The sequence below is a fragment of the Crinia signifera genome, chromosome 4, assembly GCF_055691185.1.
Source record: "Crinia signifera chromosome 4, ASM5569118v1, whole genome shotgun sequence".
NCBI lineage: Eukaryota > Metazoa > Chordata > Amphibia > Anura > Myobatrachidae > Crinia > Crinia signifera.
Window position 1 is genome coordinate 294,668,544 of NC_139220.1, and position 20,347 is coordinate 294,688,890.

Genomic DNA, 20,347 nt, shown 5'->3' on the forward strand with positions numbered 1-20,347 from the left:
ACTTGAAAACAGCATGCATCTAATAGAGCTGGAAGCATCTGATCAGTGCCCTCCCACTTCCTGGCACCATAAGGGACCACTTAGGTTTTCCTGCAGGTGTGATAACACTGAAACTGTTCATGTCCAATAATAGCTTTTAGACATGCACAATGAAAGGGAGCATTTATACATTCGTTAATGTAGTGAACACAACAAAATAGTAAAGTCTAACATAAAATCTATATTCTCATCCAAGGAAAGCAAAAACAGAATGCATTATAATAAAATGTTAAATGCTAAAAATAAATAAATGTTATAGTAAAAAGTAATCCCGCCCAACGTGGGGCTCGAACCCACGACCCTGAGATTAAGAGTCTCATGCTCTACCGACTGAGCTAGCCGGGCAGATGCTACTTTTGGCAAGTGATCGCTTCCTTATTGAAAACAACCATGTAATGTTGGGTGGAACATACATGTTATGATGAACATATGTACTGGCTAGTTTCAAGGGTATTGGCTACACTGCATGTAACAGGTCCTATATGGCAACTGGGACTCATTATAAGGCTTCACAAACTCCTCCTTAGCCCATGACCAGACTCCCATTGACTCATTTCACAAGAGGCTGGGGACAGGCTTAGAAGATGCATGCAGCCTTATACTGAGTCCTTGGCACAACTTGCTAATTCCTTTGGGCACCAGCCTGACCATATATTACATAAATCATAACGGGATGCAGTTACAATCCCGGCGGTCGGGATCCCGGCGTTCAGAATCCCGACCGCCGAAATGCCGACACATTCTCCCTCCGTGGGTGTCCACGACACCCCTGGAGGGAGAATAAAGGTACTTATGTAGTATGTGGGCTGCCGATTTTGTGATTGTATGCCTTACCTTAAGGCATACAATCAGATGCGATGCGATGCGATGCGATTCGATGCGATTTTGCATAGGATTCAATGTTAAGAAGGTCCTGTTCATTTCCCCACTATCCAAGTGGGCATAGAGTTGATTTTATATAGCGTGGCGAGCGCAGCGAGCCACCGAGCCCGAAGCGTGGCGAGCGAAGCGTGCCCCGCGAGGGGACGCATATTTCTTAAAAAGTATTCTGTGTCCCCTCGCGGGGCTCGCTACGCTCGCCACGCTTCGGGCTCGGTGGCTCGCTACGCTCGCCACAGGTTTATATCCAACTCCATGCCCACTTGGATAGTGGGGAAAGGAAAAGGACCCCTTTTTCCCATTGAATTCTATGTTCAAATGGACTCAGACCATTTTAACATTGAATCCTATGGAAAAATCTTGACCATCGCATCGCATACGATTTGGTCGCATGCGATGCGATGCGATGCGATCCGATCCGATTTCTAAATCGGCAGCCCAGATACTACATAAGTACCAGAATAAATTAGTGTGCGGAGTGTAGCGAGGCACCGGGCCCGCTGCGTGGCGAGCGTAGCGAGGCAACGGGCCCGCTGCGTGGCGAGCGCAGGGAGCCCGCAAGGGGGGGCCATCCACATCCCCCCCTTGTCGGCATTTCTGCTGTCGGGATTCCGGCGTCGGGATTCTGAACGCCGGGATCCCGACCGCCGGGATTCAATACTGAATCCATCATAACATGTATATGTACTAAGCGTCATTCACGCCAACTCTATGTTGTCAGAGCTGCATCTGCCACTCTAACCAATCCTCAGTGATTATTACTGGGTTAATGGAAAATTCTAAGTATTTCTGTTAAATTCCTCCACTAGGAGGTTGGCATAAACTGTGATTATTTTTAGTGTGATGTTTGCAGACTCCAGGAGTGAGGCACATTGCCCATACAGGCACCAGTACTGTTCTGATCAGCCTAGACCTCTATTATGCCCCTTTCCCACTGCAGCTCTTAAACGGTAAATTGCCGTTTTTTCCCCACAATTACTGCACCCACCCCCTCCCCTGGCACTTACCTGCGTGGGGGATCTGCATGTGTAATGAGCGCCGTGCATATAAACGAACCGCTCATTACATATGCGCATATGTAATGAGTGGCTCATTTATATGCACGGCGCTCATTACACATGTGCATAGTGGGAACTACTAGTTACCATCAGCCCCAGATACTGCCCGGAACCCAAATGGACCCCACCCCGCTGCCTCCCCACTGCCCTGCATCCATCAGCCACACGGAGGGACCTGAAGTGCTGTGCCCATGCCGGACCCGCTGCCCGGATCCCCCACACAGGTAAGTGCCAGGGGAGGGGGTGGGTGAAGGGAAGGTACCAGGGGAGGGAGGGGGGGTGCAGGGCAGGTACCAGGGGAGGGAGGGGTGGGTGCAGGGCAGGTACCAGGGGAGGGAGGAGGGTTATGAAAAAGACAGGCACTCTTTTTACTGAGAAAATTAAACGGTTCACTGCAATGTGAATAGTACTTAAACGGTATTTAAAACAGTAATCTAGTGCAATGTGAATGCTAATACCGTTTTAAATACCGTTTAAAAATACCGGTACTTTTAATGGTTTTGCAGTGGGACAGCAGCATTAGTGTGTGAGTTTTCCAGTTTAGGTTACACATCACTTGTGTGGCTAGCCGTGATCGTATAGTGGTTAGTACTCTGCGTTGTGGCCGCAGCAACCCCGGTTCGAATTCGGGTCACGGCACGTTTTTTACTTTATATTTTTTATTTTTCTTTAGGAAATTATGTTTATGTAAATAATGTTATGATATAACTAATTAGAATGCAATTTATTTTATTGAAACAACTACAGTATGCCAATGTGCTTAATAGTCTCTTACTTGTTTCATCTACTGTAGTTAGTCATACTGTCATACATCTGAAATCTGTAAAATTCCTCCTTTAAAAATAATATATAGTTGATTAAGGGAATAACTGAAGTATGCAAATACACAATGCAAAAAAAATATAAAAAATAATAAGTTTGAAAGAACATACACCAATCTAATCCACCAGATGGCGATGCTTCCAAATAATGTTTCTTATAACTATGAAGTAGGGATAGCCATTGGACATCAATGGTTGCCAACTGTGCAATGGATGACCATCAATGGTTTCACCAACCAATGGTCATCCCTGTTCTTTGACTGACTGGCATGTGAGCTATTCAGAACCTTGAATGGTGGTTCATGGGTGCAGAGCTATGCTCTATGTCCAGGCACCTTGTAAAACAAAATAAAAACATTTGATTATGTGTCATCAATAAAGGTAAACCATCTGGTTCTGCCCCATTGATGGTAAAAGCAATCAGTATCAACCATAACCCCTAAATGATTATTAATCATTAATGGTCAATGGCCATCACTAATATGAAGTATCTTTATGCAGAGAAAGGGAGCAGGTTGTGAATAATCTTGAATTTAGGAGTAAGAGGAAGTAATCAGTAGGCAGGAGAGGCGGCGTGCATTAACCGAGCAAACAGGACAGGTAGGAGTGTAAGCGGAGATAAGTGATGTAAATGATGATTATGAATTATCGATGGTCAGTTAATGGATTCTCAGTAACATGGCTACTGGTCAGTGCAACTGCATCAACACAGATTCACTGACTGAAAGATTTCTGGCTAGCCGCCCACCTTAACAACCACTGAAATTGGGTTTACGGTCAACAGGTTGACGCGATTTAGGTCGACATGCATTGGGTTGAAGGCTGACAGGGCTTAGGTCGACACCTGAAATAGGTCAACATGGCTAATGTCAACAGGGTTGGAAGGTCAACACAAGCATTAGGTGGACAATGGGAAGCTCGACAGTCAAAAGGTCGACATGAGTTATTCACTTTTTTTTTGAGCCGACATGTGCCGAGGTGGTATTTCATGCCCTACCATCCACTATGGTGGGGTGAGAGAATAAAATAGTATGCCAAGCACAGCAAGGCACCATGCCTGAAGCATGGTGAGTGGATGCGGTACACTTATACGGTGTCCATGTCAACTATGTCGACATTTGGGACAAAAATTTGAAAAGCTCATGTTGATGTTTTGACTGTTGACCTTCCCATTGTCAACCTAATGCTTGTGTCAACCTTCCAATCCTGTTGTCCTAAGACATGTTGACCTTGATGCATGTCGACCTTCAGTCGACCCTATGACCCATACCCCCTGAAGGGGTATGACCCTGGGATACAGATTAGACAATTGCTCAAGTTCTAATGCATGTTTTACTTTTATGTCTAACATTTTATTATAATGCAAATATTAAAAGTGAAACACCCCATGTCGACCTTTTCACTGTCAACCTAGCCCATGTCCACCTTCAAAATGTATTCATCATAATGACCTGTAATGTTTATTTTATATTGGTAATATCTTTTTTTACTCACCATTTTTTATTTGAATTTATATAACAAATGAGAGCGACACTGGCATTTTTAGCAGACATTCTGCACATCTCTCACAGAGATTAGGGTTAATATGGAATAGGGTGACTTGCTGGTAATGAATATCGCCATACCCTACTGCCACAATCTCTATCCAGTCCCAAAAAATGTGACTGTCCTGCGAAAATCAGGACAGTTGGGAGGTATGTTAAAGCAAAACTTGAATTACATTATATTTATTTCAGATCTTTTCCTGCACATGGGGGTTGCTATAAACTTAAATACTTTTCAGTGTGGTGTTGTCAGGTTCTGGGATTAGGACACATTACCTATACAGGCACCAGTACTGCTGTGATCAACCTGGACTTCTATGAGGATTTGAGTTCCCACAGCAATGAAGTACATCACTTGGATGGCTAGCTGTGATCGTATAGTGGTTAGTACTCTGCGTTGTGGCCGCAGCAACCCCGGTTCGAATCCGGGTCACGGCACTTCTTTTACTTTATATTTCTTCAGGAAATTATATATATATGTAAACAATGTTATGATATAAGCAACTAAAATGCAATTTGTTTTTTATTTAGCATTAATTAAAGTTCTCATTTTTATTGACTGTGCCAGTCTGCTTAACAGACGTTTACTTGTTTAATCTGCTGTAGTTAGTCATACTAAAGTACATCTGCAATCCATAAAATTCTGCCTTTAAAAATAATATATAGTTGATTAAGGGAATAATTGTGAAATAAGCAAATTAACTATTGAGACAGGCCCAGTGCAAATCAGATGCATGCGCTGACTGAGAATATTGCTTCCAATGTTACAAATTTTGCACCTCTGATTCAGGCCCTAAATGTTTTTGCCCTCCCACTTCCTGGCACCATAAGGGACCACTTAAGTTTCCCTGCAGGTGTGATAACACTGAAACTGTTCATGCACAACAATAGCTTTTAGACATGCACAATGAAAGGGAGCATTTATACAGTCGTTAACACAACAAAATAGTAAAATGTAGCAAAACCTGGCACTTGTGTAGTTTCACAGCGCCAGCATGGCGCCGTGCATCTGAGTCCCCTTGCGGGCTCGGTGGCTCGCTATGCTCGCCACGCTATTTAAAATCAACTCCATGCCAACATGGATAGTGGAGGTACGAAATATCCATGTTGGCATGGAGTTAAGTTACTTTTTTGGACATATTTCGTGGCGAGCGTACACCCGGAAGTAGCACGGTGCCATGCTGGCGCCGTGAAACTACACAAGTACACAAAACCTATATACCCATCAAAGGAAAGCAAAAACAGAATGCATTATAATAAAATGGTAAATGCAAAAGAAAAACATACACTAAAAATAAATGAATGTTATAATAAAAAGTAATCCTGCCCAACGTGGGGCTCAAACTCACGACTCTGAGATTAAGAGTCTCATGCTCTACCGCAGGCTTTCCCAACCACGGTCCTCAAGGCACACCAACAGTGCAGGTTTTGTAGATATCCAGGCTTGAGCACAGGTGACTTAATTAGTACCTGAGTGATTCTGATTAAACATCTGTGCTGAAGCCTGGATATCACTTAAACCTGCACTGTTGGTGTGCCTTGAGGAAAATGGTTGGGAAAGCCTGCTCTACCGACTGAGCTAGCCAGGCAGATGCACCTGCATCCCAGACAGCTGGAGCGCCTTTCCGCCGGCACCCGCATGATCCCCTCTCTGCCGGCGCCCACAAGCACAGGGGATCTGGTGGTTACCAGCGCTGTGTGAGAGGCGCTCACTATGCTTGCCATGGATGCTGGGGACAGAGCCATGGACGCTGGGGACAGAGCTGGGTTGCCGCGGAGTCACTATGCTAAGTACGCTAGCCAGCCGTTGGGCTACGCTGACCGCGTAGCTTAGCCTACGCTTAAAAGGTAGCACACCCGGGCGCTGTGCTGTTACACAAGTACCTGATGAATATATGTACTGGCTAGTTTCAAGGGGATTGGCGGCACTGCATGTAACAGGTCCTATGTGGCAACTAGGACTTATAAGACTTGACAAACATCCTAAGCCCATGACCAAACTTCCATTGACTCATTTCACAGGAGGCTGGGGACAGGCTTAGAAGATGCTTGCAGCCTCTGAATCCCTGGCACAACTTGCCAATTCCCTTGGGCACCAACCGGCACATATATTACATACATCATAACATGTATATGTACTAAGTGTCATTCACCCCAGTTCTATGTGGTCAGAGCTGCATCTGCCACTCTAACCAGTCCTCAGTGATTATTCCTGGGTTAATGCAAAATTCTAAGTATTTCAATTAAACCCCTCCACTTGGAGGTTGTCATTTGCTTATATTTAGTGTGGTGTATCCAGACTCCAGGAGTGAGGCACATTGCCCACACAAGTATCACTATGGTTTTGATCAGCATAGGATGTGAGTTTTCTTGTTTCTGCTGTGCATCACTTGGATGGCTTGCCGTGATCGTATAGTGGTTAGTACTCTGTGTTGTGGCCGCAGCAACCCCGGTTCGAATCCGGGTCACGGCATATCTTTTTACTTTATATTTGTTATGATTTTTCAGGAAATTATATTTATGTAAATAATATAATATAGGCAACTAAAATGCAATTTTTTTTAAAAACCCACTAATATGAATAATTATGCCAATCTTTTTAATAGTCCCATTTACTTGTTTAACCTACTGTAGTAAGTCATACTGTCATACGTCTGAAATCTGTACAAGTCCTTTAAAAATAATATATAGTTGATTAGGGAAAAACTGAAATTTGCAAATGTGATAATTTTGAAAGAACATACACCAATCTAATCCACCAGATGGCGATGCTTCCAAATAATGTTTCTTATAACTATGAAGTAGGGATGGCCATTGGACATCAATGTATGAGTAATGCTGCTTTCACATTGCAAACCTGCTTTCATCCCGTTTTTCTAAACGTTTACAAAGCCAGTTAAACCCTTTTCACATTGCATGTTGTAACTGGTATATTACCATTTCAATACCATTTTTGTACCATTCACATTCAACCCATTTCACCCATAGAAAACAGTGGATGTCATTTTAAATGGACATTTCTGGGACAAAGGCTCACATATGAGGTTTTTACAGCATAAAAAGGAGGGGGTGGGTAAAAATAAAAATAAAGTAAGGTAAAATAAATAAGTAGAAATAAATAAATAAGGTAAAGATAAAGTCTCCTCTCTGCATATCTCAGGATACGGTCAATGGGTCGACCATCTTATGGTCATTAGGTCGACACTGTTGGGTCGACATGCTAGAAGGTCGACAGGTGTCTAGGTCGACATGGCAGAATATCGACATGAGTCTAGGTCGACAGGGGACAAGGTCGACAGCTGTCTACGTCGACACATGCGTTAGGTTGACATGGGGTTTTTTGAGCTGTCATGTGCCAACAGACAGTATTTCATGCCCTACTATCCACCAGGGCATGGTGGGAGAATGAAAAACACTGTGCCCAAAGCATGGCAAGTGCAGCGAGCCATTTGAGGGGACGCGGTGCACTTAAAACAGTGTCCATGTCATCTGTGTCAACATTCGGGTAATAAAACCCAGTGAAAAACCCCACGTCGACCTAGACACCTGTCGGCCTTGTCCCCTGTCGACCTAGACTCATGTCGACCTTCTGTCATGTTGACCTAGACTCATGTCGACCTTCTGCCATGTTGACCTAGACACCTGTAAACCTTTCAGCATGTCGACCTAAGGACTCTGGACCAAATGATACCAACACCTGCACAGTATGCATTGGGTTAAAAAAGTCTCCTCTCTCTGCTCTTTACTTCCTGCCTGTGCCTGGTGAGATCACAAGGGAGATAGCCTATCACCCTCTGTGACTTGCTCATGACTCGTAAATACCATTTCAGAGCCATTCACTCTACAAATGGCTCTGAAACGGGTAGGACACTGCTTTTAACACGTTTTGAATTACAGGTATTCTAAAAATGGTAAATTCACTCTGGACCTTTCACATTACAGCTAGAAACATTTGAAACCGCTTAAAAATCGTCAATATACCGTGTTTTAGCTGTAATGTGAAAGGGGTATTATACTGTCATATGTGTGAAATGCATTGATTTCACCTCTATAATACCCCTTTTACACCAAAATCCCTGGTCGGACCCTGGTCTTTGAACACGGGAGTTTCCAGGGTTGGACCCAGCTTCATACCCCATTTACACAGCAATGTGACCCAGGTCGGACCCAGGTCTGCACCGTTTACACTGAACCTGGGTTAGCCCTGCTTTTCCCTATGGATGACATTAAAAATGTCCATTTTAGGACTAATAAACTGCCATCCAACCTTCCCTCAATTATTTTAAATAAAAATTAAAAGACATGACAAGTTAGCATTGAAAAATGTTGGTTTGTTTATTTTGTAAATATTTTTCAAAAAGATTTATTCAGTGCTCAAGCACACATAGCGGTATAAAAGCGCAGTATCACCCATGTGCTCCCCCCAGCCCCCCCCCCCCCAAAAAAAAATATATAAATGATACTGGCCCTTATTCTGATCGGTGCGGCCGAATCCGAATATGCGGCCAGGACCGTGCGTCCTAAACCCCGCCTTCCATACGGATCGCCAACTCCGTCCGAACGCGGTAAGAAGCTGTCCGAACGGACCGCACGTGTATTTCTCATGAATACACCTCCTCCATATCAGGGAAACTCCCCCATCATTCGATGGTCGCAGACCATCGAATGCAGGACCGAGTGGCCAGGCAGCTCCCGCAACCTCAGACTACATGGGCATTTCTCCGTGCAAAAGCAGGGATCTGGGCGGGCAGCTGACATCCGGCAATGTCATATGTCCGCCCCCTACACGTGCGTCACGGCCGCATTACCATACGTACGCCCAGCGTTTTCATGGGAACGCCCATGAAACGCGGGGTGTAAACATATGGTAATGAGCCCAAACAGCCCTTCACACCCCTCTCCACCCCCTGTTCGTAGTGTACACATTTTATGCGGAATTTTGCCGTGCGTCCCGCTCGCACATGCGCAGAGACGCCTCTGCACATGCGCAGACACAAAACATCGGCGGCACGAACGCACGCGCATATTACCGCACCAACCAGAATAAGGGCCACTGTATCCAATTATGATTTCTGTGTGCACTGCCCGTATCCTTCCTGACTGCTGTCTTTTGCCACTGCAGCGCACTGTGGAAAGGCATCCAGCACTTCTGGTATCCTTTCAACACTACCTGGATGTCCCAACCTGGGTTGTGACCATTTACACCGCCTACGACCCAGGTCCAACCAGTGTTCAACCCTGGTCAGGACCTGGGTAGGAAACCAGTGTTATTGGACCTGGGTTGGCGCCTTTTACACCAACGCTGACCTGGGTTATTCCTTGCTGTAAAAGGGGTATTAGTAATATATAGTTAATTAAGGAAATGACTGTGGAATAAGTAAATACATAATAAGAAAAATACGGTACTTGTTTCCTAAGAGGGCACCCAGATTTCCTACGTTATCTAACGTAGTGAAATCGCATCGCATCGCATGGCCCTTTTTTGTGTCCTGAGATGTGATCTCAGTAGTTAATAATGTAAAAGACCTAAAACACCACCACTATCCACGTCACGCCGAAGCATGGCGAGCGGCAGCGGGACGCGTCCTCTGACCTTTTCATACCCCCACTATCCACGTCGGCGTGGAGTTGATTTTATATAGTGTGGCTCGCCACCGAGCCCGAAGCGTGGTGAGCACATGCATGTAATCTGCATACCCTCGCGGGGCTCGCTACACTTGCCACGCTTCGGGCTCAGTGGCTCGCTGCGCTTGCCACACTATATAAAATCGACTCCACGCCGATGTGGATAGTGGGGGTATGAAAAGGTCGGAGGACGCGTTTAAATCGAATTCTCTATGCACATGTTACATCTGCCCCCCCTGCAGTGCACATGTTTTTGTCCATTTCAGAAGGAATTTGCCTCTGAGAGTGAACCAGAATAAGGCCCTTCAGCACAATGCAACTCAGAGCATACGCTCACTGAGAAAATTGGCCACTGCTTTGAATATCACCAATTTTCCTCCTCTGGTTCAGGCCCTTAATGTTTTTGCCCTCTCACTTCTTGGCACCATAAGGGACCACTTAGGTTTCCCTGCAGGTGTGATAACACTAAAACTGTTCATGCACAATAATAGCTTTTAGACATGCACAATGAAAGGGAGCATTTATACATTCGTTAATGTAATGAGCACATCAAAATATTAAAGTGTAACATTAAATCTATATTCTCATCAAAGGAAAGCAAAACCAGAATGAATTGTAATAAAATGTTAAATGCAAAAGTAAAACATACGCTAAAAATGAATGAATTTTATAATAAAAAGTAATCCCGCCCAACGTGGGGCTCGAACCCACGACCCTGAGATTAAGAGTCTCATGCTCTACCGACTGAGCTAGCCAGGCAGATGCCACTCCTGGCAAGTGATCACTCCCTTATTGAAAACGATATATGAGATCCAACCAGCGATGGCTGCAGAGCCAACCACATAGTGTTGGGGGAACTGTTTAGCACATATACACATACATGTACATACATATACACATACATGTTATGATGAACATATGTACTGGCTAGTTTCAAGGGGATTGGCTGCACTGCATGTAACAGGTGCTATCTGGCAACTGGGACTTATTATAAGGTTTCACAAACTCCTAAGCCCATGACGATACTCCCATTGACTCATTTCACAGGAGGCTGGGGAGAGGCTTAGAAGAAGCTTGCAGCATCTGAGTCTCTGGCACAACTTCCCTTGGGCACCAGCCATCACATAAAATACATACATCATAACATATATACAGGGGCGGGCTGGGCCGGGGGCAGAGTATCTACTGGCTGGGGCTGGACCGGTTTTGTTTAATGCATCTTGCCGCTGCCTCCGGATCCGTCCAGCCGCAGAAAGCCTTCTGTAAGGCGACGGCCCCTCCAAAAATGGCCGCCGACATGGAGGAGACAGACACTAGAGGTGCTGCCATACCTCTAGTGTCTGTCAGTGCAGCCAGCGCTACCCGGAAGTGCAGATTCGGGCAGCGCTGGTGCGCTGTTTAAGGAACCCCTAGCCACAGGTTTGGAACTAGTGGTGGTGCAGCCAACGTTTCTGTTTGGGTTTTTTTTTTTTTACTAAAGTTCAGCGGCGCCCCCCCCCCCCCCCCCCCCAACCCTGCCCAGTGCCTACCCGGCGCCAGCCAAAGACAGACGTTTGGAATGCTGCAAGCAGATTGGATCTCTGTTGTGGATCCGCAGCACTGTTACTGCTCCCCCAGCCCAGTTAAAGCCGCCGTCGCAGTGCGGGCTGTGACGGCTGACTTCTGGGCTGTCTGTGATTGTACAGCCTGCACCGCAGCTATCCTCCTCCTGTCCGGCTCCCACAATGTGGCTACCAGAAGGGACCACGGCCAGCAAAGATAAAGGAGGTAATGTGTTACATGAAGAAAGGGGGAAAGGAGGGTGTTATGGGATGTGTACAGTAATGTCAGGGACTGTCAGTGGCTATCAGATGTCATATGGGGATGGGGCATGTGTATGTTGGGGACAGTCAGTGGAATGTGTCTGTGGCCAGGATAGAGGGTTATTATGGGTGTATATTGGGGGACAGGAACTGACGTGCAGGATGTGTTTGTAGGAGGTAGGGGGAGTAGGGTATGTTGGGGGTAGAGGGGTATGGGGTACATGTGAGAAGACATGGGCAGTAGTAGTGTGTGGGAGGACAGGAGGAGTAGTGTAAGGGTATAGGTGTATGGTGATAGCTGTTATGGGGTGTATGTGGGCTGTGCAGTGGTGACAAATGGGGCGAAGTGCAGGGGTAACGGGCGTAGAGGTGCAGTGGGATGGAGAGGTTCAAAGGTGACAGGGGTGATGTGGACAGAGAGGTGGAGGGAGTGTGAGATGCAGGGGTGATGGGGGTGGATGGAGTCAGATTCGGGGGTGATGGGGATAGAGAGGTGGAGGGAGAGAGATGCGGAGGTGACGGGGATGGAGATATGGGCACTCACTGGCCACCGCCAAAGGGTCTGTGTGGTGTGCGCTCAGCTCCTTGGCTGCTTAGTAGCTTAACCTAAAGCTGAGGGACATTTGAAATATGCCTCCTGCCCACCAGCTTATCAGAGCTCATGGACTGGCAGCCGCAGTTAGCGATTGGCTGACGGACCGCAAGCTCTAATTAGCTCACTAGCTTGCGCCATATTTAAAGCTAACCTGAGCACACACCACACAGGGCTGCAGTAAGCTACAGTATCTCTTCCCCTTTTATATGGCACTAATATGGGAAGTCTGCAAGGGGCTCTAATGTGGAAATTGTTTAAAGGGGACTACTGGGAGCATAATATGTAATGGACTTTATGTGTCTGGCATAATGTGTAATGGGCACTACCGTATGTGGCATTATGTGTAATGGGCATTACGTTATTGCATGTATAATGGGAATTACGGTATGGCATGTGTAATGGGCATTACTGTGTGACATTATGTTTGGGCATTACGGTGTGGCATTATATTTGATGGGCATTACGGTGTGTGACATTATGCTTAATGGGCATTACGGTGTGGCATTATATTTGATGGGCATTACGGTGTGTGACATGATGTTTAATGGGTATTACGGTGTTGGTTTTATGTGTAATGGGCATTACAGTGTTGGCATGCACTGTCCCCGTTTCTGGTGTATGTGTGTGTGGGGGAATGATTGTTTAATCCTTGCTGCATACTAGAGGGGAGAAGCGATAGGGTAGGGTGATGAAACAATGGTGATGGTGGTGGGCCACTTGCTTGTGTTGCCCCCCAGGCTGAATGTTGCCAGCCAGCCCCTGCATATATATGTACTAAGCGTCATTCACCCCAGCTCCATGTGGTCAGAGCTGCATCTGCAACTCTAACCAGTCCTCAGTGATTTTTACTGGGTTAATGCAAAATTCTAAGTATTTCAGTTAAATTCCTCCATTCAGAGGTTGGCATTTGATTATTTTTAGTGTGGTGTATCCATACTCCAGGTGACAAATGTAATAGGGTGAGAGTTTCAGAAAGTGAGAGAGTTTTCCCTTTTTTTTTTTAAAAGTGGCAATCATTGTCAATGCAAAACCAGGTTGATTTTGCCATGTAAATAATTGCTGCTTTAAAAAAAAAAAAAAGGAAAACTCTCCCAAAATCTATCACCTTCTGAAACTCTCACCCTAGTTCATTTGGCCCAAGGAGTGAAGCACATTGTCCATACAAGCACCAGTACTGTTCTGACCAGCCTAGACCTCTTTTAGTTTGTGATTTTTTCAATCTCTGAAGTACATCACTTGGATGGCTTGCCGTGATCGTATAGTGGTTAGTACTCTGTGTTGTGGCCGCAGCAACCCTGGTTTGATTCCGGGTCAAGGCAAATCTATTTACTTTATATTTGTTATGATTTTTCAGGAAATTATATTTATGTAAATATTATAATATAGGCAACTAAAATGCAATTTGTTTTTTTAAAACCCACTAATATGAATAATTATGCCAATCTTTTTAATAGTCTCATTTACTTGTTTAACCTACTGTAGTTAGTCATACTGTCATATGTCTGAAATCTGTAAAAGTCCTTTAAAAATAATATATAGTTGATTAGGGAATAACTGAAATTTGCAAATACACAATGTAAAAAAAAAAAGAATGTGATAATTTTGAAAGAACAAACACCAATCTAATCCACCAGATGGCGATGCTTCCAAATAATGTTTCTTATAACTATGAAGTAGGGATGGCCATTGGCCATCAATGGATGAGTAATGCTGCTTTCACATTGCAAACCTGCTTTCATCCCGTTTTTCTAAACGTTTACAAAGCCAGTTAAACCCTTTTCACATTGCATGTTGTAACTGGTATATTACCATTTCAATACCATTTTTGTACCATTCACATTCAACCCATTTCACCCATAGAAAACAGTGGATGTCATTTTAAATGGACATTTCTGGGACAGAGGCTCACATATGAGGTTTTTACAGCATAAAAAGGAGGGGGTGGGTAAAAATAAAAATAAAGTAAGGTAAAATAAATAAGTAGAAATAAATAAATAAGGTAAAAATAAAGTCTCCTCTCTGCACAGAGGATACGGTCAATGGGTCGACCATAAGATGGTCGACAGTCATTAGTTTGACACTGTTAGGTCGACATGGCAGAATGTCGACATGAGTCTAGGTCGACAGGGGATAAGGTCGACAGCTGTCTAGGTTGACACATGCGTTAGGTCGATATGGGGTTTTTCACTGTTTTTTTAGCTGTCATGTGTCGACAGACAGTATTTCATGCCCTACCATCCACCAGGGCGTGGTGGGAGAATGAAAAACACTGTGCCCAAAGCATGGCAAGTGCAGCGACCCATTTGAGGGGACGCGGTGCACTTAAAACAGTGTCAACTGTGTCAACATTCGGGTAATAAAACCCAGTGAAAAACCCCACGTCGACCTAGACACCTGTCTGCCTTGTCTCCTGTCGACCTAGACTCATGTTGACGTTCTGCCATGTTGACCTAGACTCATGTCAACCTTCTGCCATGTTGACCTAGACACCTGTAGACCTTTCAGCATGTCGACCTAAGGACTCTGGACCAAATGATACCAACACCTGCACAGTATGCATTGGGTTAAAAAAGTCTGCTCTTTACTTCCTGTGCCTGGTGAGATCACAAGGGAGATAGCCTATCACCCTCTGTGACCTGCTCATGACTTGTAAATACCATTTCAGAGCCATTCACACTACAAATGGATTGGCTCTGAAACAGGTAGGACACTGCTTTTAACACGTTTTGAATTATAGGTATTCTAAAAATGGTAAATTCACTCTGGACCGTTCACATTACAGCTAGAAACGTTTTAAACCACTTAAAAATCGGCAATTTACCATGTTTTAGCTGTAATGTGAAAGGGGTATTATACTGTCATATGTCTGAAATGCATTGATTTCACCTCTATAAGTAATATATAGTTAATTAAGGAAATTACTGTGAAATAAGTAAATACATAATAAGCAAAATACGGTACTTGTTTCCTTGCAGGGCGCCCAGATTTCCTAAATACGCTAACGTAGTGAAATCGCATCGCACATCGCATTGCATGGCCCTTTTTTGTGGCGTGAGATGTGATTTCAGTAGTTAATAATGTAAAAGACCTAAAACACCACCACTCTCCACGTCACCCCGAAGCATGGCGAGCGGCGGCGGAAAGCGTCCTCCGACCTTTTCATACCCCCACTATCCACGTCGGCGTGGAGTTGATTTTATATAGTGTGGCGAGCCACCAAGCCCGAAGCGTGGCCAGCGCAGCGAGCCCCACGACGGGACGCGGAATACATGTGAAGTAGTTTGCGTACCCTCGCGGGGCTCGCTACGCCTGCCACGCTTCAGGCTGCGCTCGCCACACTATATAGAGTCAACTCCACGCCGACGTGGATAGTGGGAGTATAAAAAGGTCGGAGGATACATTTCCACCGCCCCTCGCGGGGCTCGCTGCGCTTGCCACGCTTCGGGGTGATGTGGAGAGTGGTGGTGTTTTAGGTCTTTTACCAAATGAACTAGTGAGATTGCATTTCACATCTCACGCCACAAAAAAGGGCCGTGCGATGCGATTTCACTCAGGGTGTAGTGAATAAATCCACTAAATGAACTACTGAGATCGCATCGCACATCGCATCGCAAGGTACAAAAAGCCGTGCGATGCGATTTCACTACACAGAATAGCCCACTAACCAAATAGCTTAGTGGGCGCCCTGCTAGGAAACAAGTACCAAAAAAACTATAGAAAAGGATGTGATTATTTTCAAAAACATACACTAATCTAAACCACCAAATGGCGATGCTACCATAAATTGTTAATAATATGACGGAGGGGTAGCCAGTGGTCATGGATGGTTGTCAACTATGCAATGGATGACCATTGATGGTTTTGTCCCTGTTCTTTGACTCACTGGCATGTGGCCCATTCAGAACCTGGAGTGGTGCTTCACGGGTCTCAATGTGCATAGATATGCTCCATGTCCAGGCAACTTATAAAAAAAAAAAGGTTTTGCTGTGCCATGAATTAAGAGAAATCATCTGTTTCTCCCCCAATTGATGTTAAAAGCATTCAAAATCAGCCATAACACATCAATGATTATGAATCATCAATGTTAATCTCAAATAGGAAGTCAGTTAGTGGATTCTCAGCAACATGACAGGGTCATGACAGACAGAATCGTCTGTCATTTGTGCACTAACCATTGGGACACATGGCCTTATTCTGGTTCACTCTCAGAGGCAAATTCCTTCTCAAATGAAGAAAACCATGTGCACTGCCGCGGAAAAGAATTAGATTTCGGTGGGGTTTTTCTTCAAAGTGAGATCTTTATTGCAGTGTAGAAATAAAGCAGTCAGTACTTTGCACAGAAACAAAATGACTCACCCAAATATACTTCTCTATGCACATGTTACATCTGCCCCCCCTGCAGTGCACATGGTTTTGTCCATTTCAGAAGGAATTTGCCTCGGAGAGTGAACCAGAATAAGCCCTGTGGCACAATGCAACTCAGAGCATATACGCTCACTGAGAAAATTGGCCACTGCTTCGAATATCACCAATTTTCCTCCTCTGGTTCAGGCCCTTAATGTTTTTGCCCTCTCACTTCTTGGCACCATAAGGGACCACTTAGGTTTCCCTGCAGGTGTGATAACACTAAAACTGTTCATGCACAATAATAGCTTTTAGACATGCACAATGAAAGGGAGCATTTATACATTCGTTAATGTAATGAGCACATCAAAATATTAAAGTGTAACATTAAATCTATATTCTCATCAAAGGAAAGCAAAACCAGAATGCATTATAATAAAATGTTAAATGCAAAAGTAAAACATACGCTAAAAATAAATGAATCTCTTATATCTTTGGCTACATGTGTCAATCATCCTAAGAGTGTGTGTATAACGCTGGACAGGGTCACACATGAAACTCCACCCCCCACCCAGCCTTATACACACACACCACACATAATACACACACACATGTAGCCTAATATATAAGAGATAATACACACATATTGGCCCCTGCCTGCCTGCACTACACCCCCTGCAATACCACACACCTATAATACTTACAGACACATGTAGCTCAGCCAGCGTCAATGGGAGTGCAGTGAATAAATTAAGTCTGCGCAGCTGCAGATCTGTGGTGCTGACATAGCAGCTTCTGGCAGCCAGGGGGAGCAGCTCTGCCTCCTCTCAGGCTGACCTCGAGTCGCAGACAGAGGGCCTTATTTTGGTTCATTCTTTCTGACAAAATCCTTCTTAGATGGGCAAAACCATGTGCACTGCAGGTGGGGCAGGTGTTACTTGTGCAGAGAGAATTAGATTTGGGTGGGGTTTTACTTCAAAGTGAGATCTATATTGCAGTGTAAAAATAAAGCAGTCAGTATTTTCCCTGCACAGAAACAAAATTACTCACCCAAATCTAATTCTCTCTGCACATGTTACATCTGCCCCCCTGCAGTGCACATGGTTTTGTCCATCTAAGAAGGATTTTGTCAGAAAGAATGAACCAAAATAAGGCCAAGAGTCACATGGTCACAGCCTGAGAGGAGAGAAGCATGATGCAGCTGTGACTCGGCAGAGCTGCCTCCTCCTTTATAGTAAAGCTCTGGGCTGGCTGTAGCTCCTCTCAGGCATTTCCAATCTGCCGCTGGCCGGGTGAAGCAAGACTGCCCTGTGAGTGTCAGGCGCCACAGGTATGTCACATGTGGGAGGGGGATGCCAGCAAGTCTGGGGAAGGAGGGGGAGAGGTTGTCTATAATAACTTGGGGGGGGGGTGCACAAGGCAGCAGCAACCCGCTCCCCCACCGTCCTGCACACCCACCCCTGGCACACACACACACCACACCCCCCCCCCCTGCCTGCACGCAGCAGCAACCCGCTTCCCCCCCCCCCGGCCTGCACACCCCACCGTCCTGCACACCCACCCCTGGCACACACACAGCAGCAAGGTCACCGGGCAGACACACACAGGTGTACTCATTACTCACTGACACACTTCCCATGTCACCAGGCAAACACACAGGTGTACTCATTACTCACTGACACACTTCCCAGGTCACCGGGCAAACACAGGTGTACTCATTACTCACTGACACACTTCCCAGGTCACTGTGCAGACACACAGGTGTACTCATTACTCACTAATATACTACCCAGGTCACAGCGCAGACACACAAGTGTACTCATTACTCACTGACCCACTTCCCAGGTCACAGCGCAGACACACAGGTGTACTCATTACTCACTGACACACTTCCCAGGTCACAGCGCAGACACACAGGTGTACTCATTACTCACTGACCCACTTCCCAGGTCACCGCGCAGACACACAGGTGTACTCATTACTCACTGACACACTTCCTAGGTCACAGCGCAGACACACAGGTGTACTCATTACTCACTAACATACTTCCCAGGTCACCACGCAGACACACAGGTGTACTCATTACTCACTGACACACTTCCCAGGTCACAGCGCAGACACACAGGTGTACTCTTTACTCACTGACACACTTCACAGGTCACAGTGCAGACACACAGGTGTACTCATTACTCACTGACACACTTGCCAGGTCACAGCGCAGACACACAGGTGTAATTACTCACAGACACTTCCCAGGTTACAGCGCAGACACAGGTGTACTCATTACTCACTAACATACTTTCCAGGTCACAGCGCAGACACACAGGTGTACTCATTACTCACTGACACACTTCCCAGATCACCTCGCAGACACACAGGTGTACTCATTACTCACTGACACACTTCCCTCATCACTGCGCAGACACACAGGTGTACTCATTACTCACTGACACTTCCCTCATCACTGCGCAGACACACAGGTGTACTCATTACTTACTGACATTTCCCTCATCACTGCACAGACACACAGGTGTACTCATTACTCACTGACACTTCCCAGGTCACCACGCAGACACACAGGTGTACTCATTACTCACTGACACTTCCCAGGTCACCACGCAGACACACAGGTGTACTCATTACTCACTGACACACTTCCCAGGTCAACACGCAGACACACAGGTGTACTCATTACTCACTGACACACTTCCCAGGTCAACACGCAGACACACCACCAAAATCCCTAACCCAACACACCCCTTCCCGCCAACACCATCCGCCCCACCCAAAATTAAACACATTCATCCACAAATAACAAACATAATGCACATTAAAATATATTTATAATTTTAATGGGGCGTAGCCCCTTACGACGGTGTGAAGAGCGCCCGTAGGGCGCAATGAAACACCTAGTTTTATAATAAATAGTAATCGCGCCCAATGTGGGGCTCGAACGCACGACCCTGAGATTAAGAGTCTCATGCTCTACCGACTGAGCTAGCCGGGCAGATGCCACTCCTGGCAAGTGATCACTCCCTTATTGAAAACGATATATGAGATCCAACCAGCGATGGCTGCAGAGCCAACCACATAGTGTTGGGGGAACTGTTTAGCACATATACACATACATGTTATGATGAACATATGTGCTGGCTAGTTTCAAGGGGATTGGCTGCACTGCATGTAACAGGTCCTATATGGCAACTGGGACTTATTATAAGGCTTCACAAACTCCTAAGCCCATGACCATACTCCCATTGACTCATTTCACAGGAGGCTGGGGACAGACTTAGAAGAAGCTTGCAGCATCTGAGTCTCTGTCACAACTTGCCAATTCCCTTGGGCACCATCCAGCACATACAATACATACATCATAACATATATATGTACTAAGCGTCCTTCACCCCAGCTCCATGTGGTCAGAGCTGCACCTGCAACTCTAACCAGTCCTCAGTGATTATTACTGGGCTAATGCAAAATTCTAAGTATTTCAGTTAAATTCCCCCACTTGGAGGTTGGCATTTGATTATTTTTAGTGTGGTGTATCCAGACTCCAGGGGACAAATGTAATAGGGTGAGAGTTTCAGAAAGTGAGAGAGTTTTCCCATTTTTTTTAAAAGTGGCAATCATTGTCAATGCA

At 45.4% G+C, this 20,347-nt stretch overlaps 3 non-coding genes across 3 annotated transcripts; 2 read left to right on the forward strand and 1 right to left on the reverse strand.

Moving 5' to 3' along the window:
- Positions 1-311: 311 nt before the first annotated feature.
- TRNAK-CUU (transfer RNA lysine (anticodon CUU)) lies at positions 312-384 on the reverse strand. Its single transcript has one exon. It is a non-coding gene; the product is annotated as a tRNA-Lys (tRNA).
- A 4,323-nt stretch (positions 385-4,707) lies between these two features.
- TRNAH-GUG (transfer RNA histidin (anticodon GUG)) lies at positions 4,708-4,779 on the forward strand. Its single transcript has one exon. It is a non-coding gene; the product is annotated as a tRNA-His (tRNA).
- Positions 4,780-6,742: 1,963 nt separating this feature from the next.
- Positions 6,743-6,814, forward strand: TRNAH-GUG (transfer RNA histidin (anticodon GUG)). Its single transcript has one exon. It is a non-coding gene; the product is annotated as a tRNA-His (tRNA).
- Positions 6,815-20,347: the final 13,533 nt, after the last annotated feature.